This window comes from Mus caroli, chromosome 15, assembly GCF_900094665.2.
Source record: "Mus caroli chromosome 15, CAROLI_EIJ_v1.1, whole genome shotgun sequence".
NCBI classification, from domain to species: domain Eukaryota; kingdom Metazoa; phylum Chordata; class Mammalia; order Rodentia; family Muridae; genus Mus; species Mus caroli.
The window spans coordinates 18,852,217-18,868,123 of NC_034584.1; the positions used below are offsets into that span (position 1 = coordinate 18,852,217).

Genomic DNA, 15,907 nt, shown 5'->3' on the forward strand with positions numbered 1-15,907 from the left:
AAAAGGGTGCTGCCTCAGCGACTCTGTGGCTCCCGCCTGTCCCAGAAGCTGTCTGCCTCTGTGGTCCTCACTCTAACCTGTAGACTAAGTTCGGCGGAGTCCCGGAGCCAAGATGGCACTCTCTGCAGGGCAGGTCTCTGTCCTCCGGCTGGGAGGGTGCCGGATGTCTCGCAAAAAGCTTTCTTATTCCTCTTGTTAAATGAAGCCTTCTCCACATTAGTAGACAACCCCACTTATTTTGCATCCTTCATTCCTTAGTATACCGATTACATGGCATTGTAGCATGTGTTTTCTTTCTTTGATAACTGAAGCTAGAGCTGTTGTTGCACACACTAATTATATGTGTGACAATTTAAGAATTACCATACTTTTTAAATGACTATAATTTGCCACAACTCCATCTGCAGGGTACAGCGATTCAGTTTCTCCGGAACTTTGCCAGCATTTATTTATTTTCTGTCTCTTATGAAATTTCAGCTCGCTTAGTGGGTGCTCAATAGTAACTTTCTGGGTTTTAATTTACATTTTCCTAATTAGTATGGGTGGCAAATACTTTCTCACATGTTTATTTTTATATGTTCTTCTAAAATGTTTCCAAAATCCCTCTGTTCATTTTGGATTAGTATTTCTCTTTTGTTTTTTTTTATTCAGTGTTTTAAAAATATTTTTTTTTTAGAAACTGAGTAGGTATCAAATATATGGTTTCTTGCTGTTTATCCACTCATACATTAATTTATCAATTTATTGGTAATATTTTATTTACAAAATATTCAGTTTTAAAATTGTCAGCTTTTATTTGTCTTTCACATACAAGCAACTTCTTTCACATGCTATCACCTTTTTCTCTTTCTTAATTTTTGCTTTATAGTTGCATAAACCCTCAAAATTTTATTGTATGTTTATACTCCATTAAAATTTAAAATAAATTCTTCATTTTCTTTGTGATTTATTAATAATTATTTTAAAATGTACTTATAATTTTGTATTCATTTGCAATTTTTCATTTAATTGTTGTTTTTTAAGTCTATTCCTGTTTGGTCAAGGTTTATATAAGTGTCACCAAATTAAACACATTGATTTCTGTTGTTGTTATCTAACATATGTTTTGTACTGGACAATGCATATTGAAAATAATATGCACAGTGATGTCTTAAGTAGAGTTTTTTCTAAACATCTGTTAGATGTATTTTACTTTGATGTTTTAGAATCTTTCATTTTTATATTTATATTCTAACTATTTGCATAATAAATAATAATGAAAAGCACTCTCGAGTCTCAGCAATCAGGTGTAATTGAATATTTCTCCGGTAGAGTCTCATTTTTTCAGACATTCCTTACCTCTGGCATTGGGCTCATGGTTGTAACTGTACTCTTTCTGGGTTAACTCTTTTATTGTCTAATGTACCTATAGTGTGAATCTGAAAGTAACATGGTTTCTAATCTTAGATATTTATTATCATTTTTCCTTTGTGAAGGTTAGGTGAAGAATTTTTTTCTTTCATATGATTAATTTTTTGACTTTGAATGAGATTTTTAGATGTGATAATCAACATTCATTGGATTATTGAAAAACTTAATTATTTCAATATCAAACTCTAATATGGTGCATGCCCATATCTCTTATAAACAGTTACTTCTAGTTTCATATCAGTCTCACATATAGATATATACATACATATATATGTACATATGATATAATTCAGATATACATCCATTATACTGTTTTCTTATCATCCATGAATGCTCTGTTTTATATCAAATATTTTCTTTAATGGAACTATATTAATTATTTTATATATTTATAGGTATTTTCTCAATATTATGGTGCTGATTACACTTTTAAACTAAATTTGAATAATATAATTTTATTGTACTATATTACTTAAATAATATTAAAAGTCCTTTCTGATAACTTTTGGACTTTTTGTAGTATACTTAGGCATGATAACTCTATTATAGACACACAATTTCCTTTAAATAAGAGAGATACTGAATTCTATAAATGAACACTATGCAAAGTACTCTTTATCGCTATCTTTGTCATTATGTATTAAATGTATGGAGAAAACTTCCTGTACCATGTCTGTGTCAAAAGTACGGATCAATTAACTAACTGTATATTTGGATATTATCTATCATCAATCATCTATCAATCAATTGCCTTTCTCATCAGTAATATCTCTATAGAAATGACCAACACTCACTTAGCAAGTATAGTTGAGAGTTTGGTTATGCATTGTCAATAATGTTATCTGGTTTTGGTGCTTTTATTCACTTTGAAATTATATAATTAATTAACTTTCTTTTCACTTTCTAAAAACTCTCATATACTTTTTTGCCCATTTTCAAACTCATAGCCTCTTTTTTTTATCAACTACTGTTGCATGCACACACACACACACACACACACACACACACACATGTCCCTAAATTCATCCTTTTCATTTTATATAATAGTAGTTGTATATACCTTTTTAGGACTGACCCTTTGGTATTGGACAATCAGTAGGCACACTCTTACTCAGAGATGACTAACTTATTCTTATCATCTCTCAATCACCTTAGATTTTTGTTTATGTGTACAGAATAGAGTAGCCTTTTCAAATTCTCCTGTCTAGTTTGGCAGTTCTATTGTTGCCCTTATCAAGATCATATTTAGGCTGTTGTGTTGATGAGACTTCACAGGTATAGATTCTGACATTACTGGGAGACCCAATCTCTCAGCAACCCCCCTGATCCTCTGACTATTATAATCTTTCCTCTGCTCTTCCACAATGTTACCTGAATATTAGAGGTAGAAATGATTTTTAGATACATCCACTGGGAATGGTTTACACAATTCTGCATTTTTATTTTGTTTTGTTTTATTTATTTATTTATTTATTTATTTATTTATTTATTTATTTACATCAAACATTGCCATTCTTCCAGGTCTCGCCCTCATGAAGACCCTTGCTCCATCCTCAACCCCTTCTCCTCTGAGAAGGTAGATCATCCCCCCCCCGCCCCCCAGGTGTCCTGCAACTCTAGTGCACTGTCTCTGTCTGGGTAGGATCATCTACAGCCTACTGTTTAAGATAGATCTTCATTAACCCCACATCCAACACAGGGCTAATATCCAAATGTATATAAAAAACTAAAGACGTTAGATTCCAACAAACCAAATAAATCAATTGAAAACTGGGGTACAGGGCTAAGCAGAGATAGTCAACAGAGGAATTTCTAATGGGCAATAATTACTTAAAGAAGTGCTCAACATCTTTAGGGAAATGAAAATCGAAGTGACCCTGAGATTCCACTTCACACCAATCAGAATGGCTAAGATCAAATACTTAAGTGACAGCACATGCTGGTGAGGATGTGAAGAAAGGGGATCACTTCTCCATTGCTAGTGGGATTGCGAACATGTATAATCACTCTGGAAATCAATTTGGTGGTTTCTCAAAAGTTGGAAATAGTTCTTCCTGAAACCCAGCTATACTAGTGCACTTTAATTGATTGTGGTATACTGTAATGTTCTCAGTCTGTTGCAAAGTGAAATTTTCCTGAAGAGAAGTGAGAAGTATACATATTTAAGGGCATAAGCACAACTATTTAAAATATGGTTGGACATTAGGTGATTATACTAAAGTACAGCTTTGTAGATTCTGCTCCAAGGTCTGTGACTGTGCTATTGTTGACGTGCCAAGAAATAGTTGACTAGTTTCTAGATCATGTATGATTTGTTCCTTCAAGATCTGCTATATCCAAGTAGAGGAATGTTGGCTACTACCTGTGCATCACACTACTGTACCTTTAGGGTGGTTATGGCTTGCTGGTTACTGATATGGTTCATAAGCGTCACAGGCCAGTTGGTTTCTCCCCTCTTTTGGAAACTTTTATGCGTCTTTTGGATGTAGTGTTAGGGAAGTTCTTTTTCCAAACTGGTACCATAAGGAAAGGGGTATTTAGTGATATCAGTTTTACTTCAGCAAACCCTGAGATTTGTTTACAAAGTATACTGTGTGCTCAGCAATAGTCTCCTACTTCATGGTGTGGGCAGAGCACCATGAGCAATATCAATGAGCTGTAATATTTCAGGGATCTCTTGAACAACAGAACTACACTTTTTGGTTTTTTTGTTTGTTTGTTTTTTGTTTTTGTTCTTTTTTATATGAATAGCTAATAGTGGTAATATAATTATTTATGAAAAATCGAATCATACTTTACTTTAAAATAGTACTTATTGGCCATCAAACTTATTCATGCTGTAAAAAATCTGAATGGAATTTTGGTTCTGCCATCCATGAAAGTAAAATAACCATGGCAAGATGGGCCAAAGTACAGATGATAATGTAAGATGCATACAGTTGTGATTGGTATGCTATCATGGGCTTCTATGAAACCTTCATGGACCAGCATGTGGTCTACTATGCAGTGTCTTTTCCCCCAGTTGACTGGAGATCTTGTCAAATAACTCATAATAGCTACTGCAATTGACCTACTCAAAATTAACTTAAATTGAAAGGAAATCTCTTAAATCCAGGCAGGCAAACAGAAAACATGATTTTAAATTAATAGTGTTAAATTATTACCAATTTAGAAAAGAGCTTATTCTGCTCTTATTTTAATTTAGAATGAATGATGACCATCCAAAAATGAGAACATAAGCAGAGATAAGAAAACATGAAAAAATGAGAACATAAGCAGAGATAAGAAAACATGAGGTGTTATATACTTGTAGCCCTGCAGACATTTTATGTATTTTATCTGGAAAATAATCAGGTTTAGTTTTTGAAAGCTCACTGAGGTTTGGGTGAATGTCTTGACACAGGAAGAACAAAACGGAGCTAATGTAACACCCTAGGGGCCACTGAATAGTCTGAGAGGACAAGTCAGAGGAATGAAGGAGCTCAAAGGCAATGGGTCAGAGAAGGATTATATTAGCTGGTTTTTCTTTTTTTTTATTGGGTATTTATTTCATTTACATTTCCAATGCTATCCCAAAAGTCCCCCACATGCTCCCCCACCCACCCATTCCCACTTCATGGTCATGGCATTCCCCTGTACTGAGGCATATAAAGTTTACACGACCAATGGGCCTCTCTTTCCACTGATGACAGACTAGGCCATCTTCTGATTCATATGCAGCTAGAGACACGAGCTCCGGGGGGGGGGGCGGGGTTACTAGGTAGTTCATATTGTTGTTCCACCTATAGGATTACAGATCCCTTTAGCTCCTTGGGTAATTTCTCTAGCTCCTCCATTGGGGGCCCTGTGGTCCACTCAATAGCTGACTGTGAGCATCCACTTCTGTGTTTGCTAGGCCTCAGCATAGTTTCACAAGAGACAGCTATATCTGGGTTCTTTCAGCAAAATCTTGCTAGTGTATGCAAAGGTATCAGCGTTTGGAAGCTGATTATGGGATGGATCCCCGGATATGGTAGAAGATCTCAGAAGATGGAAAGATCTCCCATGCTCATGGATTGGCAGGATCAATCTAGTAAAAAATGGCTATTTTGCCAAAAGCAATCTACAGATTCAATGCAATCCCCATCAAAATTCCAACTCAATTCTTCAACGAATTAGAGAGGGCAATCTGCAAATTCATCTGGAGTAACAAAAAACCTAGGATAGCAAAAATTATTCTCAAGGATAAAAGAACTTCCATGTATCACCATGACTGACCTAAAACTGTACTACAGAGCAATTGTGATAAAAAATGCAGGGTACTGGTATAGCAACAGTCAAGTAGACCAATGGAATAGAATTGAAGACCCAGAAATGAACCCACACACCTATGGTCACTTGATCTTTGACAAGGGAACAAAAACCATCCAGTTCAAAAAAGACAGCATTTTCAACAAATGATGCTGCCACAACTGGTGGTTATCATGTAGAAGAATGCAAATTGATCTATTCCTATCTCCTTGTACTAAGGACAAATCAAAGTGGATTAAGGAGTACCACATAAAACCAGAGACACTGAAACTTATAGAGGAGAAAGTAGGGAAAAACCTCGAAGATATGGGTACAGGGGAAAAATTCCTGAATAGAACAACAATGGCTTGTGCTGTAAGATTGAGAATCGACAAATGGGACCTCATAAAATTGCAAAGCTTCTGCAAGGTAAAAGACACAGTCAATAAGACAAAAAGGCCACCAACAAATTGGGAAAGGATGTTTACCTATCCTAAATCAGATAGGGGACTAATATCCAATATATATAAAGAACTCAAGAAGGTGGACTCCAGAAAAATCAAATAACCCCATTAAAAATGGTGCTCAGAGCTTAACAAAGAATTCTCACCTGAGGAATACCGAATGGCTGAGAAGCACCTGAAAAAATGTTCAACATCCTGAATCATCAGGGAAATGCAAATCAAAACAACCCTGAGATTCCACCTCACACCAGTCAGAACAGCTAAGATCAAAAATTTAGGTGACAGCAGATGTTGGTGAGGATGTGGAGAAAGAGGAACACTCCTCCATTTTTGGTGGGATTGCAAGCTTGTACAACCACTTTGGATATCAGAAAATTGGACATAGTACTACCGGAGGATCCTCCAATACCTCTCCTGGGCATATATCCAGAAGATATTCCAACCTGTAAGAAGGACACATGCTCCACTATGTTCATAGCAGCCTTATTTATAATAGCCAGAAGCTGGAAAGAACCCAGATGTCCCTCAACAGAGGAATGGATACAGAAAATGTGGTACATTTACACAATGGAGTACTACTCAGCTATTTAAAAGAATGAATTTATGAAATTCCTAGACAAAGGGATGGACCTAGAGGGCATCATCCTGAGTGAGGTAACACAATCACAAAAGAACTCACACAATATGTACTCACTGATAAGTGGATATAAGCCCAGAAACTTAGAATACCCAAGATATAAGATACAATTTGCTAAACGCATGAAACTCAAGAAGAACGAAGACCAAAGTGTGGACACTTTGCCCCTTCTTAGAATTGGGAACAAAACACCCATGGAAGGAGTTACAGAGACAAAGTTTGGAGTTGAGACAAAAGGATGGACCATCTAGCTGGTTTTTCTAAAGAAGGGAGAACCAGAAAATAATTGAAGAAATAATAAGTAGAAAATATGAGAGACAAATCCAAATCAAAGCGCAAAACATTAATCCCATTTAATAAGGCAGATAATCAGAAAGCTCTCATTATTTAATGTTACTCTGAGTCAAACACAAATACACACACATACACACACACACACACACACACAGAGAGAGAGAGAGAGAGAGAGAGAACAGAAAAAACTAAAAGGAAGTAAAACAGAATCAAGTTAAGATTCAAACTGAACAACTTGGACTTTTTATTTTATTTTATTTTATTTTATTTTATTTTATTTTATTTTATTTTATTTTATTTTATTTTATTTATCATCTCTCATATATTGCATTACAACCTTTTTACCCTTTCCTCCTCCCTTTCCTGTCTCTCTCCCAATCTCCTCTCACCCACTCCTCCTCCTTTTCCTTAAAGGGAAGGCATCCCAACTATATCAACCAAGCATGGCATATCAAGTTGCAATAAAACTAAGCACCTCCCTCATACTAAGGCTGGATGAGGCAACCCAGTAGGAGGAAAAGGGTCTCAAAAGCAGGCAAAACAGTCAGGTACAGCCCCCAAGACCACTGTTAGGATTTCCCCAAGAAGAGCAAGCTAAACAACCATAGCATAGATGCGGAGGGCATAGGTCAGATCCATTCAGGCTCCTTGCTTATTTGTTCAGGTCCTGTCAGCTCTTATTAGGCCAGGTCATTTGGTCCTGTGGGCTCTCTTGTGGGTTCCTTGAACTCTCTGGCTCCTACAATGCTTCATCTCGCTCTTCCAGAACTAACTAAGGAAAGCACACAATAGCGAGTTTTGTAGAGTTTTAATATCAGCATGCAGACTCATGGGAACCCAACACGAGTTGAATAATTTCTGCATGACAGGAAGACTTACTGAAGGAACCTGAAGACGTCCTTCTTTTCCTTTGGTGCACGGGTTTTCCCCATATCTGCAATTCCCATATCCCACATTATCATTGTGGCAAATAGTTATGTTGTGTGAATCTCCAATTTTGTGTCTTTGTATTGATTATCTTAATCTGGTTTGCAGATTACCCACCCCCTTTAAAATATATGTTATCCAACAACTACTGGTGATATTCTTGGTGATGATACATCAATTTATGTGAAATAAATTATACCAAAAGATGAATGTTTAAGAAAAGACTGTGGAAAAAACAGAGAGAAGGCTGTGGTGAGACATTTAAAAATAAAATTCAATACCTTAAAGCTTTTTAAGGAAGAGAAGTAGGGCTGGGCATTTGGACTCTTCTACCATCTGAAAAACTTTTCCAAAAGGAAAGAAATCTTTACATTATGATTCCCTGGGTAACAAATTCCAAATATGGATCTGTTGCCCCATGTTCTCTAACAGTGAAAACTCATGAAGACACAGAATTCTTTTGAATTTACCTTGGTATGTTGCCTGGTATATAATAAAGTTATATTTGGTTCTTTCCTTAGTTATATTGAGTTGCCATTATTGTTAATTATATGAGATGTTTTAATTCAGGTCAGGTCTATGACTATGAATAGAAGTAGAAAAAACAGGAATTATGTTAGCGAGCGAGAGAGAGAGAGAACCGTGTTTTAAAAACTTAGAAATCCAGGAAGAGTGAATTAATAAGCACTGAGTAGAAATACCTAGGAAATTTGATCAGAAAGGCAAGGAATTAAGCAAAGAACTCAGGAAGAATGGCTCCAAAAGGATCAGACACTTATGCATCATTAAGTAAGCAGGTGGGATCAGGAACATTGTTCAAACATTGCAGCACAAACTTCAGAACTCACTCCATTTTTTATCCTTTATTCTTAGTTCATCAATAGCGTCATCTAACTTTATTTCTGTAGTTATTACATTTGTGCTGATATCTTTTGTGTTTATAAAACAAAATGAATCAAATCTTTATTGTGAACTCCAGAAAAGAAGTTCTTGTATTTCTTCTAAGACTTCACATGGTGATATCTCAAGTAACATATTCCAAAAATTGTCTCAGAATCCCTCAGGATGTCTGCATCTTACTTCATCTGTCAACTGAATAATTGTAAGTTCATTCTTTTTTTTTCAGTAATCATGGTCAACCTTTATGTTTTGCTTCACCCCGCTTTCAATTTACAACACAGATTCCTTTATTTTAAAAAATATACATGATTGCATCATGTCTTACTTCTGCCCTTTAGTCATACTTTGATAGATGTTATTTTTTATCAAATGTCCTCCTATTGGCTTCTGCAATTACCTTTGCTGTCACTTCAATCTCCTTAACATCTCTTAGTTTGAAACCACTACGATCCTTTATAAGCCTCCCTATTTCATGCAATTCCAATTGTGAACTGACATCTATATGAGGCTCTGATAGCCTTGGGTCCCTCCCTTTCCCCGAGCTTTTCTGATCAAGAGAGCATCTTAGTTTAGTAATTTTTCACTAGGATTTCTAAAAATGATCCCTTTATTGTGTGAACTTCCCTCCTTAAATGAACACTTGTTAAGCATTATTGCCTCTCTGTAATGTGCTGAGATGGAATTCCTTGGTGTGCCTCTTCAGAATTCTGAGTAGGAATCTTCCTGGTGCTACAGCAAATTCTCTAAAATCAATCATGTAAAAGCATGAAAAAGCATTTCTAAATAAATTTAATTGACAGTAAGTTCTAGATAGTTCTTACAGAGTTTTTTTTTTTTCTTTAAAGAAAAAGTTGGGCAGACTTTCTATCATTTTTATAGTATCAGGAAAAAAATTCATAGTTTATTGTTGTTATTGTTGTTGTTAGTTTCAAGAGACCTCTCCTTGATTCTTGTGTGAGGCTTCATATGCTTCCAAAACAGAAGGAAGTATTGAAATTTTCTTAAGTTTTCATTTGGTCTTTTGTACTAACCCTGCATGACTAGACTGACATTCCAAAGTCGCAGTGATGATACGACTACCACTTCAAATTATCGAGAAATGAGGCTTCTACTATTGTACATCAAGATCCCCAACTTGAAATTAGGCTAATATCACATTGCTTCATCAATATTTTTATGAAAAATCAGTGTTGGTTTGATGAGAGGTTGCTAACATTGCATATCGACACTTATTTCCTTCTTCCACTGAAATATAAAGATGAGCATTTCAATTACGCAAATATTGTGTCGATACTATATTACATTTTTAACTTTGTGACCCACCTTTGTAATAGAGCTTGAAGTCCTAACTCAAAGTAACTTTCAAAATTAATGACTTTGCCACCGTGTCCTTAACCTTTTAAAATTATTCATCTGTAAGGAATCACATATTATCTTGGCTAGCAATTGTGCATTGGAGTGAAAGCTATAAATTTTTAGGTCATGATCCTAATGTGGTCTAGGGAGCATAAATAGTTTTATGGAGTGAATTCATGTGTGTCACGTAAGCTTTGGAAGTGCCATATGTTTCTATTTAACACCAGCCAAAAGACATTTTATGAATGCAATGCAGAAAATTGTTCATGTTACTTTCTTGAGTGGCTACATTTCTGGTTTTTTCTTTATCGTTCCTTCCTTTTTGTCTGCTGAAGTGAAACTTGTTAGAATTGCTTTATTAGGTAATCACCATACACACAAGGAGTTTGTGTCTGGTAGCACACAAGAATGACAATATAACCTCCTTCACAACATTTTAGAAAACTAAACATTTATTCCCCCTTCTGCATTTTATATTACCCTGTTAACAATTTTTTAACAGATGGATTGGTTAATGCAGTAAAGAAATATTAAAGAGAGCACCAAAACGTATCAGTTTCATATTAAAGAGTAAGTCAGAGATATTCTCTTGGATTAACTGGACCAACAATGGACCCAAATTTGAATTCTCCACTTTTCAACTTAAGATTTCCATTTGTCAAGCCGGGCGTGGTGGCACACGCCTTTAATCCCAGCACTCGGGAGGCAGAGGCAGGCGGATTTCTGAGTTCGAGGCCAGCCTGGTCTACAAAGTGAGTTCCAGGACAGCCAGGGCTATACAGAGAAGCCCTGTCTCGAAAAACAAAAAAAAAAAAAAAAAAAAAGATTTCCATGTCTGTATTTCGTATAAAATACCCTGTGTGTGACCCATCTATCATGTACATCTGATCTGTCTGTTTATGTTGGCTGTGTGTAAACCTGTGTTTACTGCTTGTGGACGTTGTACATCGTGGTGCGGAGCCTAGTGCGCACCACGATGTACAACGTCCACAAGCAGTCAGTTGGGGAAATGCCTCCACAAGATCCAACTGTAAGGCATTTTCTCAATTAGTGATCAAGGCCCCCTGTGGGTGGAACCATTTCTGGGCTGGCAGTCTTGGTTCTATAAGAGAGCAGGCTGAGCAAGCCAGGGGAAGGAAGCCAGTAAAAAACATCCCTCCATGGCCTCTGCATCAGCTCCTGCTTTCTGACCTGTTTGAGTTCCAGTCCTGACTTCCTTGGTGATGAACAGCAGTATGGAAGTGTAAGCTGAATAAACCCTTTCCTCCCCAACTTGCTTCTTGGTCATGATGTTTGTGCAGGAATAGAAACCCTGACTAAGACAATTACCATTACACACATACATACACGCACTCGTGTACTCGCGTGCTCGCGCACACACACACACACACACACACACACACACTGACAGACAGAGAGACAGAAACACACACACATACACACAGAGACAGACAGACAGGCAGACAGGCAGACAGACAGAGAAAGTGACAATTCTGGGTCAAGGCATACCAGTCATTCAAGGTCAAGTTTAGGCAGAATTCATAGACATAAAAATTAGGCTTGTAGCTTAAGTTGTGAAATATAATTGCATGGGGATTCCAAGGACAGCAAAGATGCTTACATTGGTTTTCTCTTAAAGGCTTAAACATGACCAAACTGAGTACACAATGGATATCAGATTCACTACAATATTCTTAAGGCATAGTTTTAATTTTGCTGCATGTCCAGCAAAAGTCCAGTGACTAAGGAGTCAAGACATACATTAAGAAAAAAGTATGTCAGAATAAGTAGAACTAATTATCTATACTTTCCAAATATTCTAGTTTAGTTTTAAATTTTTCATGTAAATGAATAATGTCTTAGTAGGTAATTAGTCAGTGGTCTAGCTATATATTGAATATTTATAATTTTCATGCTCTACTGTTAATTCTTTTTAAATAACAGCTGATGGAGAACCAAAAACAAAGTAAAATTATTCTATTTTCATTAGAGTTTACAAAGCTCCCTGTGTTTTATGTCTCATAATTCAAATCAACCCCCACTCTGTGTGTGCATTCTTTCTATTCTCTGCTTTAATACTCTTATGCATTCCTCATTTTGTTATCTTTTGTTTCTAAAACCAAATATACATGTTTTCATCCCTCATGGTACTTAAAATTTGCTCAATAAACAAAAATCTACAGAACAATGAGTGTAGTTGTCTTAGGCTCAAATTTTAGTGCAGAGTGGATTTGACAATCTAAATAATAACTGAGAAAGGATGAATCGAGGAAAGGAAATCATGTGTGGATCACTTTGCTCCTTCAGACACAGTTATCCTCAAAATTATATAAATTATTAATCAATGAACTAAATGCTAATGGAATACTTTCCATAATCGCTATATGGAAATGATGGTTTCAAGATCCAATCAAGTTTGCTAAAAGATTTGTCTTCATTATAAAATAATCACCTCCATTATGTAAATGCTCAGGCTAACTATTATTAATATCTGATGTAAAAATCTCAATATATTTTGTAATATTTTGATGTAACTAGTAGTAATGTTATACAATTTTATAAATATTTCTAAATTATCAGTAATAAACTAGGCTCAAATTAATCACAACTTTTGAGACATACATGATGAGTGGTTTACTAATTATAAAATATCATGGGTTTTGTACCAGATTCATGTCTGAAAAACCAAAATCATAACTGTCATTTTTGCTTCACCCTGTCAATCCTTTCATAACTTTGACTCTTTGTTATGTGTTAGAGAGAGATGAGGAATGATTAAAGGGCTTGTTATGTCAATGATTTTTACTGTCTACTTCACAAATTTTAAACCTTCTATGATAATGAAATGGTTTCTCAAGACACAGGCAGAAACAAATAAGTACACTTCCATACATGCAGACAATGAATGGTTCCACGCACCTCACTCTGAAGCTCTGTTCTGGAATAATATTTGATGTAACTAATATTTGATGATTAATGGCAGTGGTAATCCTTGAAAACTGTGTGTTCCAGAGTTGTTAATCCTTCAGGTTTTTTTAAAATTAATTAATTATTTTTTTTTACACTCCATATTGTATTCTCCCCCCATCCCATCCACCCTCCTATTGCTCCTCATCCCTTACCTCTTCCCCATGCCCCAATCACCACTTGGATGCCCCCCCCCCCTTAATCCTTCAAGTTTTGGAGACATCAAAATAAAACTTTTGGAAATGATCTTGTTTATTGACTCCAAGTGCTTGCAATGAGTAATATGTATGTTTCATGCCTTATGTTTATGAAAAAGAAAATAAAAATTGTGAATCATATAACAATAAATACATACTGATTGTTATCATTTGCCCAGTAAAAAATTTCCTTACATCTTACCATTCTTTTCTGTAATTTATTTTTCAAGTGTTTTATAAGATGTCAGATACTTTAAACCTAACCTTCATGATTGTACTTTACTGTGGAAATAAAAACAGTAAAGTGCTATGCAAATAAGGTTAGATGTTTTGCTGTTCCCAAGGTCAGACATAAGCAAAAGATGAATACTTGAGATTCTGCATCGAAAAGTTTCTATATAGAGCGATCAACTCTGGCCTCTAGGGACTACAATTCTTCAAAGATGTACAGTTTTGTTTTCACAAACATACGTGTCTTTTCTTAGCTGTAAATCATTCAGCTATTTATCTTCTTTGTGGTGTTAGAAATAAATTAGGATCTTAATTATGAAGTATGCGTGCTTTATCCTATGCAATTTAAAACAATTCATTTAGATTTAAATGACTAAAAGCCAGTTTATTCTCTACACATGCGTTTCAGATTTGTTTATTTTAATTTTAAAGTCCTATTTCTTACAATATTTATGTTTTCTGAATTATTTCTAAATAGAAATTATATATTTGTTCTTTTAGGAAATAAAATGTATTCATTTCTATTTATTAACTTATATTATTTAGATTTTTCTTTTTTAATTAGTTAATTTATTTATCTTTTACACTACATATTTTATTCCCCACCACCCAGTCCAACCTCCAACTGTTCCACATCCATACCTTCTCCCCACCCCACCTGACCTCTAAGCTCCCTGAGAGCTATAGACTCTTGATGATTGGGTAGACCATCTCTGAATGAACACAGAACCAGCAGTTCTCTGCTGTACACGTGTTGGGGTGGCCTCCTACTAGCTGGTGCATGCTGTCTGTTTGGTGGTTCAGTGTTTGAGAGATCTCAGAGGTCCAGATTAATTGACACTGGTGTCCTCCTACAAGATCGCTCTTCTCCTCAGCTTCTCAAGCCTCCCCTAATTCAACAACAGGGGTCAGCAACTTCTGTTCATTGCTTGGGTGCAAATATCTGCATCTGACACTTTTTTTTAAGATTAGATATTTTCTTTATTTACATTTCAAATGTTATCCCCTTTCCTGGTTTCCCCTATGAAAATCCCCTATTTCCTATCCTCCCCCTGCCCACCCACCCAGCCAGCCCCGCTCCCTGGCCGTGGCATTGCCTGGGGTATAGAACCTTCACAGGACCAAGGACCGCTCCTCCCATTGATGACCAACTAGTCCATCCTCTGCTACATATGCAGCTGGAGCCATGAGTTCCACCATGTGTACTCTTTGGTTGGTGGTCTACTCTCCTAATAGGTCTGGGGGTACTGGTTATTTCTCTTTCAGCTGCTTGTTGAGTCTTCCAGAGTGCTGTCATGCTAGGACCCTTTTTGTGAGCACTCCATAGCCTCAATAATAGTGTCCGGCCATGGGACCTCTCCTTGATCTGGATCCCACTTTGGGCCTGTTGCTGGATCGTTTTCCCTCAGGTTCCTCTCCATTTCCATCCCTATAATTCTTTCAGACAGGAACAGAGTTGTGACTCTGGGATGGGATGCCCCCCCTCCCTCATTTGATGTCCTGTCTTCCTGCTGGAGGTGAGCTCTATAAGTTCCCTCTCACTACTGTTGGGCATTTCATCTAAGGTCCCTCCCTTTGAGTCCTGAGAGTTTCTCACCATCAAGGTCTCTGCTGCATTCTGGAGGGTTCCCCCAACCTCCTGTTTCCTGAATTTGCCTGTCTCCATTCTTTCTGCTAGCCCTCAGTCTTTAGTCCTTTTCCCTCACCCAATACCAGATCAGGTTCCCCTCTCGCCCCCACTCCCTCCCTCATCCACTTTACCTTATATTACTAACTACTGCACTACTATAATTTGTCATAATATTTTCAAAACACTTAAGAAAAATTAAAACAAAATCTTTCATTTCTATCTTGAAAATTTTATTTGAAACACTACACTGCATATTCTACAAATTATGAAATTATTATCTAAGTGATAAATCTTTGTTCATTTGAAAAATTGAAAAGTAATTTTAAATTCTGTTTCTCCTACTCACTTTTACACGATCTACTGTAAAAAACAATGTTGGTTAATTTTTATAAGAATTTCCTTATAACAATATTATTCCCCAGGCATGGAAAGCAATAGTGATGAGTAGAAACATCCTTTTCCCTTTATTACATAGAATATTATCGATTCTTTCATATTACATAGTGTCATATTGATTTCTTCACATTACATAGTGTAATATTGATTCAGAAGACAGAGGTGATTATTAAGTATATTAAAAATAAAAGCCCATACAAACATATGGTTTATCTATTTCTTTAAAAGA

General features: G+C 36.1%; 1 protein-coding gene across 6 annotated transcripts in view; it reads left to right on the plus strand.

Moving 5' to 3' along the window:
• Cdh18 (cadherin 18) overlaps positions 1 to 15,907 on the plus strand; it is an 867,298-nt gene that overhangs the window by 640,315 nt on the left and 211,076 nt on the right. The gene's annotated exons all lie outside the window — the stretch shown is intronic.